Consider the following 13,374-nt stretch of genomic DNA (forward strand, 5'->3'; position numbering starts at 1 on the left):
TTGGCCAACTGACAATTCTACCTGCCAGTCCCCGGCTATACTTTTCCTGCAGACCTGGCTCAAAAGCCCCAACCTGAAGTCATTTTATTTCCTCTAAAATTCCCAAAGCACTAAACACAGAGCTCTATTTCTAGTGCTGTTCAATCAATAACTGGTGAATACACAGAGGTATGTTTCTGTCATACCTTTTTCCAAAGAGCACAAAACACACTCACATTTACTCTCTCATCAGTTCTAGTGCCTGCTTTAAAGAACGAAACAAAACATTTTTATTGGAGTAAGACGTAAGGGGTTCTGTAAAACATTTAAAATGACATATTTACAAGGTCCCATTCTTTCCTCTAAGTGTTGCCATGCTTTTTGTTGCTTTTCCTATTCAAATAGAAGCCTTTCATTTATATACATCCCTTTCAAAGAAATCTGGTTATATAAAAATGTAACTAAAAAAGGCAAGTCTTTTCCGTTGCTTAGTACTCTTTATTTCCTATTGTTTTTCTTTACGTTGCCTTTCAATGAGGTTTCATGTCTCTTTCCTATATAGCCCCACATGGATCTGGCAATCTGTTCACAGCATGCCTGAATCTACATTCACTACTTGCACTATTTCTGCAGGTTCATCTTTGGACCATTGGGAAGAACGCAGCCAATCTCTGGCACCGCCATCCATGTCTCTGGGGCACGCCATGTTTCGGAAACTCCACACTAGGCCCTCGCCCCACAAGGCCACGGTCTAACAGTGGAGCACATACTCCTCTCTTCCTCACCGAAGGTCATGAGAGACCAGCCCCCTACCACTACTCTCACAGTTATAACTGTTTTGATCTGTTACTCTGCTTAATATGAAAACATAGAACAAATGTTATACTCTCACAGTTATAACTGTTTTGATTTGTTACTCTGCTTAATATGAAAACATAGAACAAATAATAAGGAGCAAAAAAAAAAAGTCAAAGAATTTTAAGCAGGCTACTGGGAGAGATGATATTTGTAAGAGACTTTTTCTGACCATCTCTTATCACTCTACTGGGGCATTTCCTTCTCATATGCTCTAATTCAAATATGTGGACACTTGTCGATTAATGAGCACAGAGTATCATTTTTGCCTTCAAAAACTTTCAATATATTAGGAAGGTAAGAGCACATGCACACAGAAACTACTACTTCTTAAAGGAAGGCTTCATCATGAGTTTTTACAAAGGCCACGGCCATCAGATAGGCAATGCTCTCTTGCCTCCTAACCAACCCCGTGAGATATGCTTCAGCTAATCCTCAAACCTTATGTCTTATCCACACAGCTTCCCTGTGCTTGGAAAAAATCCATAAGATGCTAATTCCCTGAGAAGGTCTAATTCTCAAAACCCTTTTGTATAGTTTCCATATCCTTCAGACCCCCTTTCCTACAAATGTGGCCATGGATGCTGTTGTTGGTATGGGATGGATAATTCCAATAGAAGCCATAATCATCTAAGCTAAATTGGGCTCCTAGGCTGTAGTGAACTCAAGGTTAAACAAGTCATCATTCAAACATTTCAATAAGCTTTGCACAGTGGCAGTATCGTAGCCAATGAGGTTTATCCAAGGCGCGATTATTGCTAATTGAAAACATTTCAATAATTCTGGAACCTCAAATGGGAAGACAAGATTTGTTCTGCCTCTCACTCACTATGTGTTTTCCAATAATGGCACCAACCTGTGTCTCAGACTCCATCAAGAGTCAGAAGTTAATACATATCAAACCTGTATTTATGGGGGGGAATGGGGAGTTATTATTTAACAGGTACAGAGTTTTAGTCTTACAAGGTGAAAAGAGTTCTGTGGATGAATGGTCGTGATGGTAGCAAGACAGTGGGAATGTCCTAATGCCACTGAGCTGTACACTTAAAAACGGTTCAGTGGGAAATTTTACATTATGTGTATTTTACCATGATTAAAAATTTTTTAGTATTCTAAAATTGATTTGGGTGATGGTTGTACAACTCTGAGAATATACTAAAAACCACTGACTTGTACACTTTAAATGGGTGAATGGTGTGGTATGTGAATTACATCTCAACCTCTTACAAGAGAAAAAAGAATCAAATGGATATTCTAGGGAAAAAACCCTATATTTTAAATTAATCGGATAGATTTACAGCACATGGGTTACAGCAGAAATAGGATTAGTAAATTCGAATATAGGTCAAGAAAAAGTAGTCAACCTGAATCATAGGCGGAAAAGAGAATAAAGAACAGAACAGAAGAGACTGTGAAATACAGTCAACAACAAAACCTGACCCAGGAACTTGATAGTCAAAATGTTAAAAACAAAAAATATAGAGGAAATTTTAAAAGAAGCAGAGGAATTTACCCAAAGGATACAAAAATACAGATTTGAAGGGGTACATGCACCCCGATGTTTATAGCGGCATTATCCACAATAGCCAAACTACGGAGAGAGCCCAAATGTCCACTGACTGATGAATGGATAAAGAAGACGTGGTATATATACACAATGGAGCATTGCTCAGCCATCAAAAATAATGAAATCTTGCCATTTGCCACAACGTGGATGGAGCTAATGCATTATGCTAAGTGAAATAAGTCAGAGAAAGACAAATACCATATCATTTTACTCATATGTGGAGTTTAAGAAACAAAACAGATGAACATATGGAAAGGAAAAAGAGAGAGAGAGGGAAACAAACCATAAGAGACTCTTTTTTTTTTTTTAAGATTTTATTTATTTATTTGAGAGAGAGCACATGAGACGGGGGAGGGTCAGAGGGAGAAGCAGACTCCCTGCCGAGCAGGGAGCCCCATGCGGGACTCGATCCAGGGACTCCAGGATCATGACCTTAGCCGAAGGCAGTCACTTAACCAACTGAGCCACCCAGGCGCCCCAAACCATAAGAGACTCTTAATGACAGAAAACAAACTGAGGGATGATGGAGGGATGTGGGTGGGGGATGGGCTAAATGGGTGATGGGTCTTAAGGAGGGCACTTGTTACGATGAGCACTGAGTGTTGTACGTAAGTAATGAATCACTAAATTCTACTCCTGAAACCAATATTACACTATACGTTAACTAACTAGAATTTAAATAAAAATTTGAAGAAAAAATAAATAAAAGAAGCAGAGGAAAATAAGACATCCCATTCAGGAGAACAAAAATAGAATGGCATCTGAATTCTCATCAGAAGCAATAACATATTTAAACTGCTAAAGGTTTAAAAAGAAAAAAGCAAGCTTATAATTTTACACCTTGAGAAAATAATCCAAATAAAGATGTTTTCAAACAAATTATTTAAAAAAATTCATCACCAAAAGAACTGTACTGTGAAAAAGAATAAAGCAGATGCTCAGGCTGAAAGAAACTGATGCCCCTCCCAAAAATATGAAACTAAAAAGAAGAGTGAAAATATACGAATAACTATAAAAGAATATTGGCAATTTAAAGCAGTAATGATAACAAAGACCTGTAGGTTTATAACAAAAATAGCACAAAGAGCAAGAAGGAAGTTAAATAGAATTAAACTACTGTAAAGATCTTAGTAGTTTGAAAAGGGGTAAAAGTACTAATTTAAATAGCTTACTATGCAGAGAATGCAATTGTAATCTCTAGGGTGAGCACTAAAGAATAATAAAAATATATACAACTAAAAAGCTAAGTTGGGAAATTAAATGGAATAATAAACAAATAATTAATCCAAAGAAGGTGGTAAAAAAGGATATAGGAACAACAACAACAACAACAAAAAACAAGTATCAGAAAGGAAAAATAAATAGAAGATGATAGACTAAAACCCAAGGATAACAATGATGACAAAAGCAAGTGGACTAAGTATTCCAATCATAAGACAATTATCAATGGACCAGATTTTCAAAAAACAAAAAAGGACCCAATCCTTTGCTATTTATTTACAAGAGATAATCTTTAAAAATTAAAGGCCACAAGACTATACATAAAAACCTAAAGACTCCACTAAAAAACTGTTAGTACTGATGAATAAATTCAGTAAGGCTGCAGGATACAAAATTAATACACAGAAATTTATTGTTTTTTCTAATACTAATAACAAAGTAGCAAAAAGTGAAATTAAGAAAACAATCCCATTTACAACTGCACCAAAAAGAATGAAATACCTAGGAACAAATTTAACCAAGAAAGCAAAAGACCTGTACTCTGAAAAGTATAAAACTTTGATGAAAAAAATAAACAAGTGAAAAATATTTCACGCTCATGGATTGTAGGAATTGTTAAAATGTCCATACTACCCAAAACAATCTATAGATTCAGTGCAACCCCTATCAAAATACCAATAGCATTTTCACAGAACTAGAACAAATAATCCTAAAATTTGTATGGAACCACAAAAGACCCTGAATGGCCAAAACAATCTTGAAAATGAAAAGCAAAACTGGAGATATCACAACCCTAGATTTCAAGATACATTACAAAGCTATCTATAATAATCAAAACAGTATGGTACTGGCACAAAAATAGACACATAGATCAAGGAACAGAATAGAGAATCCCATAAATAAACCCATGCTTATATGGTCAATTAATCTATGGCAAGGAAGGCAATAATATACAGTGGGAAAAAGACAGTCTCTTCAATATATGGTGCTGGGAAAATTGGACAGGTACATGCAAAAGAAATGTATGTAGACCACTTTATTACACCATACACGAAAATAAACTCAAAATAGATTAAAGAGCTAAGAGTGAGACATCAAACCATAAAACTCCTAGGAGAAAACACAGGCAGTAATCTCTTTGACATCAGACCCAGCAACATTTTTCTAGATGTCTCCTCAGGCAAGGGGGGAAAAAAGCAAAAATAAACTATTGGGATTACATTAAAATAAAAAGCTTTTGCACAGTGAAAGAAGCCATTAACAGAATGAAAAAGCGAACTACTGAATGGAGAAGATAAATGCAAATGACATCCAATAAGGGGTTAAGAGCTAAAATATATAAAGAACTTCTACAACTCAATACAAAAAAAACCCAAATAATTTGATTAAAAATAGGCATAGAACCTGTATCGAGATTATTCCAAAGAAGATATACTGACAGCCAACAGACACACGGAAAGATGCTCGACATCACTGATCATCAGGGAAATGCAAACCAAAACCACAATGAGATATCACCTTACATCTGTCAGAATGGCTATAATCAGAAAGAAATAACAAGTGTTGGTAAGGATGTGGAGAAAAAGAAACATTCATGCACTGTTGGCAGGAATGTAAAATGGTGCAGCCACTGTGGAAAACAGCATGGAGATTCCTCAAAAAATTAAAAATAGAAATATCATGAGATGCAGTAATTCTATTACTGGGTATTTACCCAAGGAAAACAAAAACGCTAATTTGAAAAGATATATGCATCCCTATGTTTATTGCAGCATTATTTACAATAGCCAGGATATGGAAGCAACCCAAGTGTCTGTCCACAGATGAATGGATAAAGAAGATGTTATACACACACATACACATGCACGTGGGCACACACACACACGAGCATACACACACAAACACACACACACACGACGGAGTATTACTCAGTCATAAAAAAGATGAGATCTTGCCATTTGGGACAATATGAATGACCTAGAGGGCATTATGCTAAGTGAAATAAGTCAGACAAGGAAAGACAAATACCATATGAGTTCACTTGTATGTGGAATCTATAAAAAAAACCCAAATGAACAAACAAAAAAAAGCAGAAACAGGCCCATAAATAGAGGGAACTAACTGATGGCTGCCAGAGGTAAGCGGGTAGGGGTACAGAAAAAAATGGGTGAAGGGGAGTGGGAGGTACAGGCTTCCGGGAATAAATGAATGAATAAATCGTGGGAATAAAAGGTACAGCATAGGGAATATAGTCAATGATACTGCAATAGCATTATACCGTAGCTACATTTGTGGTGAGTGTAGGATGCAGAGTTGTCCAATCACTCTGTTGTACCTGAAACTAATGTAACATTGTGTGTCAACTATACTTCAATAAACAAGTAAAACACAGGAAATTTAGGGGCGCCTGGGTGGCTCAGTCATTAAGCATCTGCCTTCGGCTCAGGTCATGATCCCGGGGTCCTGGGATCAAGCCCCGCATCGGGCTCCCTGCTCCGCGGGAAGCCTGCTTCTCCCTCTCCCACTCCCCCTGCTTGTGTTCCCTTTCTCGCTGTGTCTCTCTGTCAAATAAATAAATAAAATCTTTAAAAAAACAAAAACAAAAAACACAGGAAATTTAAATAAAAGAAATGGAAAAAGGCATGCCATGCTAACAGTATCCAAAAGAAAGCTGGAAGCCTATATTAACATCAGACAAAGCAGGCTTAAAAGCAGTAAGTATTTTTAAATAAAAACAGGAATATTTCATAACGGCAAAAGGACTCATTCAACAAGAAGACAAAGCAATCCTACCTGTGTATACATCTAGTAACATAACTCTAAAATATATATATAATATGCGGTTATTATTTTTTAAAATGTTGGACCTATCATGTTTTCTCTCCCTTTATTCTTCATTGGTCATTTGTGTCTTCTCTCTGTTCATCTTAGTAGAGTTTTCTCAATTATAGTAATCTTTCCAAAGAACCAACTTTTGGCTTTCTTAATTGTTAATTGTTTTCTATTTCATTGATTTTTGCTCCTATTTGTATATTTTCTTTGTTCTACATTTCTGGGGTGTTAGGCTTATTAGGATTCCACTCCCCAAAGCAAAAATTGATAGAAATCAACAATTCCATAATCAAAGTTGAAGACTGTTTATGCCCCTTTCTCAGTAACTGACAGAACAAGCAGACAAAATAATTAGTAATGCAGACAATTTTTTCAAACTCTATCTACTTGACCTAATTAGCCTATACAGAATAAACACTTAACAACTTCAAAATATATACATTTTTTTTTGCAATTTCATATAGAATATTTACCAAAATAGACCAGAAACTGAAGCATAAAGGAAGTCTCAACAAAATTTAAGCACTGAAATCATAAAGTATACTTTCTTACCATTAAGAAATTAACCTAGAAATCAGTAATAAAATGGTAAGTAGGAAATTATCAAAAGTTTGAAAATTAAGCAACACGCTTTTATTTATTTTATTTATTTATTTATTTATTTTTATTCATTTGGGACAGAGAGATACAGAGAGAGAGAGAGCATGAACAGGGGGAGGGGCAGAGGGAGAAGCAGATTCCCCGCTGGGCAGGGAGCCCGATATGGGACTCGATCCCAGGACCCTGGGATCATGACCTGAGCCAAAGGCAGAGGCTTAACCATCTGAGCCACCCAGGCGCCCAAGCAACACACTTTTAAATAGAAGAAATCATAGTGGAAACAAAGTATTTTGAACTGAAATAATGAGATTACGACATATCAAAACTTCTGGGATGCTCTTTAAAAGTCTTTAGAGAGAAGGACGCCTGGGTGGCTCAGTCGTTAAGCGTCTGCCTTCCGCTCAGGTCATGGTCCCAGGGTCCTGGGATCGAGCCCCGCATCGGGATCCCTGCTCAGCGGGGAGCCTGCTTCTCCCTCTCTCTCTCCCCCTGCTTGTGTTCCTGCTCTCGCTGTGTCTCTCTCTGTCAAATAGATAAAATCTTAAAAAAAAAAAAAAAAGTCTTTAGAGAGTAAAATAGCTTTAAGTTCACATTAAATCTTTGAACAATCAAAAATTCCATCCCAATAAGCCAAGGAGGGTGGAATCCTAGTAAACTTAACACCCCAGGAAAGTAGAACAAAGAAAATATACAAATAGGAGCAAAAATCAATGAAACAGAAAACAGACCATTAACAATTAAAAAAGCTAAAAGTTGGTTCTTTGAAAAGATTACTATAATTGAGAAAACTCTACCAAAATGAACAGGGAGAAGACACAAATGACCAATGAAGAATAAAGGGAGAGAAAACATTATAGGTCAACATTTAAAAAAAAAAAAACACACATACTATGGATAACTTTTTGCCAACACATTTGACACACTACATGGAACGGCCAAATCTTTAACAATGCAAAACTGACACAAGAAAAAAAAAAAAAGGAATACCTGAACGGTCCTATATTCCTATATATCTGAGTTGTCCCATCTTACACAAATTTTTCAGAGGATAGTGGAAGAAGATACACTTCCCTGTGTATACCTAACAAGGATATTATGAAAAAAAAATTATTAAAGGCCAATACCTCTCATGAATATAAATGCAAAATTCCTAAATATTACAAAATCATTTACAGTTATGTAAAAAAGTACAAGACATCATGACCAACTAGGGTTTATTCCAGGAATTCAGGGTTAATTCAATATTCAAAAGTCAATCAACAGGACACCTGGGTGGTTCAGTCAGTTAAGCGTCTGCCTTCAGCTCAAATCATGATCCCAGGGAACAAGCCCCGAATCCAGCTCCCTGCTCAGCGGGGAGCCTGCTTCTCCTTCTCCCTCTGCCGCTCCCCCTGCTTGTGCTTTCTCTCTATCAAATAAATAAATAAATAAAATCTTTTTTTAAAAAGTCAATCAATATAATTCACCACATTAATAAATTAAAGGAGGAAAAAACATTTTATCTCAATAGATACAGAAAAAGTATTTGGTAGAATTCAAAACCTGTTAATGGTAAAAATTCCCAGAAAACCAGGAATATAAGAGACCTTCCTTAATCTAACAGAGAGTATTTACAAACAACGAAAGTCAACAATACACTTAATGCTGAAACACTGAACATATTCCCCGTGAGATTAGAAATAAGAGAAGGATGTCTACTATATCCACTTCTTTTCAACATTATATTGTAGATCCTAGACAGGACTAAGTCAAGAAAAAGAAATAAAGGTATAAATTTTGCAGAGAAAAAAAAGTAAAATAGTTTTTATTCACAAAGACATGATTGTGCATGTAAAAAATTCTAAGTAGCCTACAAAATCTTCAAATTAATAAGCAAATTTGGTAACTCTGCTGCAAAATCAATAAACAAAAAACACTTTATACCAGTAAAAAACAATTAGGAAATGAAGCCATTTACAGAGTGCCAAAAATACCAGGTGTCTAGGAATAAGTTTAACAGCAAGAACAAAAAAGAATGGCAGCAAATATTGCTAAGAATATTTTGTTAATATATTGCTAATTAAAGAAGACCTAAATAAATGGATATTCTATGGCCAACATTTGGAAAACTCAATATTAAGACTTCCATTCTCTCCAAATTGTTTTTTTTTTTAAGATTTTATTTATTTATTTATTTGAGAGAGAGAGAGAGAGCATGCATGCAAGTAGGAGAAGGGGCAGAAGGGGAGAATATCCAAGCAGACTCCCACTGAGCGCAGAGCCCGACTCGGACCTCCATCTCGACCCATGAGATCAGGACCTAAGCCGAAACCAAGAGTCAGACACTTAACCGACTGAGCCACCAAGGCTCCCCTCTCCAAATTGGTTTTTAGATTTAATGTAATTCCAACCAAAATCCCAACAGGTTTTTTGAGTTTGGGTGGAAATTGGCAAGCCAACTCTAGAATTTATATGGATATACAAAGGATCTAAAATCGACATGCAGTCTTGAAACAAAAGAACACAGGTAACTGATTCTAATACTTACTATCGTGCTATGCTAATTACCACAGTGCAGCATTGGCATCAGAATAGACAAACCAATGGAACATAATAAAAGAGTCCAACAATAAGCCCCCACAGGCACAGTCACTTGAGTTTTGAGCAAGGCTCAGAGCAGGGGTGGAGGTAACAGCCAGACTTGAATGGGTTAGGGAACAAAGGACCCGCCTTGGAGGGCCATGCCAGGAGAAACACGGTAGGCATCCAAGCGTACTTGGGGTGGGTCTACACGGTGATGGAGTTCTCCGCGGACGGTGAGGCACTAGGGCACAGCCCAGAGGAGCCAGAGAACTGGCTCCAATCAGGGTTCGGGGTAGGGGCTTGGCCAGGCATTAAGAGTGAGGGCCAGAGGAATAGGAGATCTGGGGCAGGGAGGTAGTGTTGCTTCAGTGCAGGGGTGGAGGGCACAGCCTGAGAGCTGTGGGTTCAAGGGAACTAGAGGAGGGGAGACCTGGGACATTTTCCTCTCATTCTCACCACTGCTGCCTGTATACACCTTCAAAATCAAAGTCAGATCATGGCACACATCTAACGGAAATCCTTAATGGTCTCTTTTTGACCACATGATAAAATGTAAACTTGGCAAGACTCTGAGATTCTATCACTGGATCTTGCCTCCCTCTCTCACCACGCCTCCCTCCCCGAACGCTGACTCTGCTTTGGACACAGTGTATGCCTTGCTCAGCCCTAAGAGCAAACTCCTCTACACAGGCTCTCTCCTCTTCCAAGAACACACTTCTTACTCCTCACCAAACTAACTCCCGTCATCTCCTCCAGGAAGCCTTCCTGGATTCTCTCACTAAGCTAAGTACTCCCCATTAGTAAGCCATAACACCCTGAGCTAAGCCCCGGAACAGCACGTCTCACATTCTCTGCCAGTGTCAATTACCTGCAGCCCCCACCAGACTGCAAGCTTTGAAGAGCTGTATTCCCATCCCCTAGCACCCGAGTCAGTAAGATCTCTTTAAAGAAGGAACAACCTTAAAGAGATACCAAGAAAAGTTGGGGGAGATTTAAAAGAGAAGCAGGACTTGGGTTGGCTAGGAGCCTGGGAAAGAACGGACAGTAGGGAAGCACTGAAAGACGAGGCAGGGTGGCTGAGTCTAGTTTTCTCCAAGGACATCCACGGTCCTTCACACACTATGAGCACAAGTTTGGAAGAAGAAGAATTTTAAAAATAAATAAAAATGTGGAATATAAGGAATAGAGCAGAGGACCACAGGGGAAGGGAGGGAAAACTGAATGAGAAGAAATCAGAGAGGGAGACAAACCATGAGAGACTCTGGACTCTGGGAACCAAACTGAGGGTTACAGAAGGGAGTGGGGTGGGGGCATAGGGTAACTGGGTGATGGGTATTAAGGAGGGCATGTGTTGTGATGAGCACTGGGTGTTATATGCAACTAATGAACTGTTGAACACTACAACAAAAACTAATGATGTACTATATGTTGGCTAACTGAACATAATGAAAATTAATTAATTAATTAATTAATTAATTAAAATACGTGGGAAAGATCTTGGCTGGATTCCCCTGGTAGGTAAGATGGGGGAGACAACAGCATTGTTAGAATGGGGACAGTGGCAACATTGGGAACATCACTGCGGTCAGCCCTCGGCCTCTGGCCTCCGTGGCAGGACCGCAAAAGAGAAACACGCCCATCAGCAGCACTTCCTGCCCCTAACAAGACACGGGGATGAAAACTATAGTGTGTTGTCTGTCTGCTTGTGTCCTCTTTTGTTTGCCAAAATCGGATGTAGAAATAGCACCAAAATAAAAGAGAGAAACGCCAAGGAAAAGAGCCTAAAATGTGAGGAAAGTATCATACACATTATTCTTGCTGTCCATTAAGTACCAGACTAACAACTTGTGCTAAAGGTTGTCAGTTTTTATCCAGGAGACAACACAGGCTGCAAGCCAGTGTCTCAGCTCCCGTCCACTCTCCGTGTCCAACAGACCCACAGGAGGAGGAATCCCAGGACAAGGCCTGCACTGATCAGGCTTGAAAACCAATGGCTTTCAGTAATTTTTTTAATTGCTATTACTGAATAGATAACCAATTATGGTACATCCACTCAACAGAATACTGCTGAGCAATGAAAAGAAATGAGTTATCAAGCCACGAAAAGACGTGGAGGAACCTTAAATACATATCACTAAGTGAAAGCAGCCAATCTGGAAAGGCTACATACTGTATGATTCCAACCATATGACATCCTCGGAAAGGCAAAATTATGAGGACAGTGAAAAGATCAGTGGTTGCCAGGGGTTGGGGAGGAGGGTGGGATGAACAGGTAGGGAGTGCAGACATGTTTAGAGCAGTGGAACATTATGCATGACACATAATGATGGAGCTCTGTCATTAACTATTTGCCAAAACCCTTAGGATGTATTCTACAAAGAGTAAATCCTAACGTTAACAATGAACTTAAACTAATAAGAATCTATCAATATTGGCTGTAATCAATGTACCACACTAATGCAAGATGGCAGTGACAGGGAAACTGCGGTCTCTGCGCTTTTTGTTCCATTTTTCTATGAACCTAAAATTGCTCTGAGAAAGTCTGAATGTTAATGGCTACTACAAGCCATGGATGTAGCCTCTATTGCGGGTACTGGAGGGAAGCAAATTCCAGGCTACTTCGTGACTTCCAGCTGACAGCAGACCAGTCACCTGCATGAAAATTAAACTGGTGTCCATCCACCTAAATCAAAACCACAGATTAGGACTGACGACCACAAATTAACAGGACGAGCAACACACAGGGGTCCAATTTGCTTTTGGCATCAGGAAAAGCCTGGAAGAGCCAGGAACAGTGAACCTAGGAGAACCTAGAAGGGAGCCCATCTGCCAAGGAGAGGAAAGCAGGGGGGCGACCTGCCGTTGGAGTCACTTCTGACCTTCACCCTCACTATCCAGCCCTGCGCCCCTGGACCGGCGCCCTTCATGGAGGCTTGTCCACGCCGGCCGCTCAAACTTCTCACCTATCAGCTGTGTGCAGAGGGGAGTGGAAGTGACCGTGCCAGGGAACGATTTGGAAAGGCGGACTTGGGGACGAAAATGCACAGCTTGGTTCACTCTGGCTCCAGATTCTGTCATGAGGCAGCATGACCTGCCTGGGGAAAATTGCACAGGTCCAGAAGTCAGAAGCCTGAAGCTCAGCTTCACTGCCTGGACAGCCGGGCTCTTTCCCCTCAGCTGCAATGCTGGGATAACAGATGCCCAGGGGCCTCAAGGTTAGAGCTGGGATGGACCCATCTTGCAGGTGAGGCAAACAAAGTCCAGGGAGATGAAACGCTTGCACAAGTTTGCATAGCTGGGTGGCAGAAGGACTTGCCACAGAAGAATCAGAACAAATATAACCTGTGTGAAATGTTTAGGATAGTTAAACACCCTGGCTAAAGGGAAGCTGTTGTCAATACTATCCATCTTTCCACTCCTTGTTCCTGTTCTGCTCTACGGGGAGCATCTCCTGTGAGAGTGGGCTCTTGGCAAGGGTCAGCTCTGTCAACACCACCAGCTGCTGTCCCAGGTTACACAACCAGGGATGGAAGGAAGCTCTTGGCCCCAGAACTGTGACCTGGGAGGGAGCCTAATTGGCTCCATTCGCCCCTGGGCACTTCTACACTCCAATGGCAGGAGGCAACAAGGCTTCCTGGAGAAAAGGAATATGTTTTGTGAATAATAATTCCATCTTTAATCCATGAAGCTCACCAGGCCAGTAATCTGCTAAGCACTTGAGAAAAACTCATCTGGCTTTTGCTTCCGCAGACCCATGG

General features: G+C 39.5%; 1 protein-coding gene and 1 pseudogene across 3 annotated transcripts in view; one reads left to right on the forward strand and one right to left on the reverse strand.

The window, feature by feature from the left end:
- The window catches only part of KCNH1 (potassium voltage-gated channel subfamily H member 1), a 355,938-nt gene that overhangs the window by 262,224 nt on the left and 80,340 nt on the right, over positions 1 to 13,374 (reverse strand). The gene's annotated exons all lie outside the window — the stretch shown is intronic.
- Positions 1,536 to 1,684, forward strand: LOC116624961 (annotated as a pseudogene).

This window comes from Phoca vitulina, unplaced genomic scaffold, assembly GCF_004348235.1.
Source record: "Phoca vitulina isolate PV1807 unplaced genomic scaffold, GSC_HSeal_1.0 scaffold71, whole genome shotgun sequence".
NCBI classification, from domain to species: domain Eukaryota; kingdom Metazoa; phylum Chordata; class Mammalia; order Carnivora; family Phocidae; genus Phoca; species Phoca vitulina.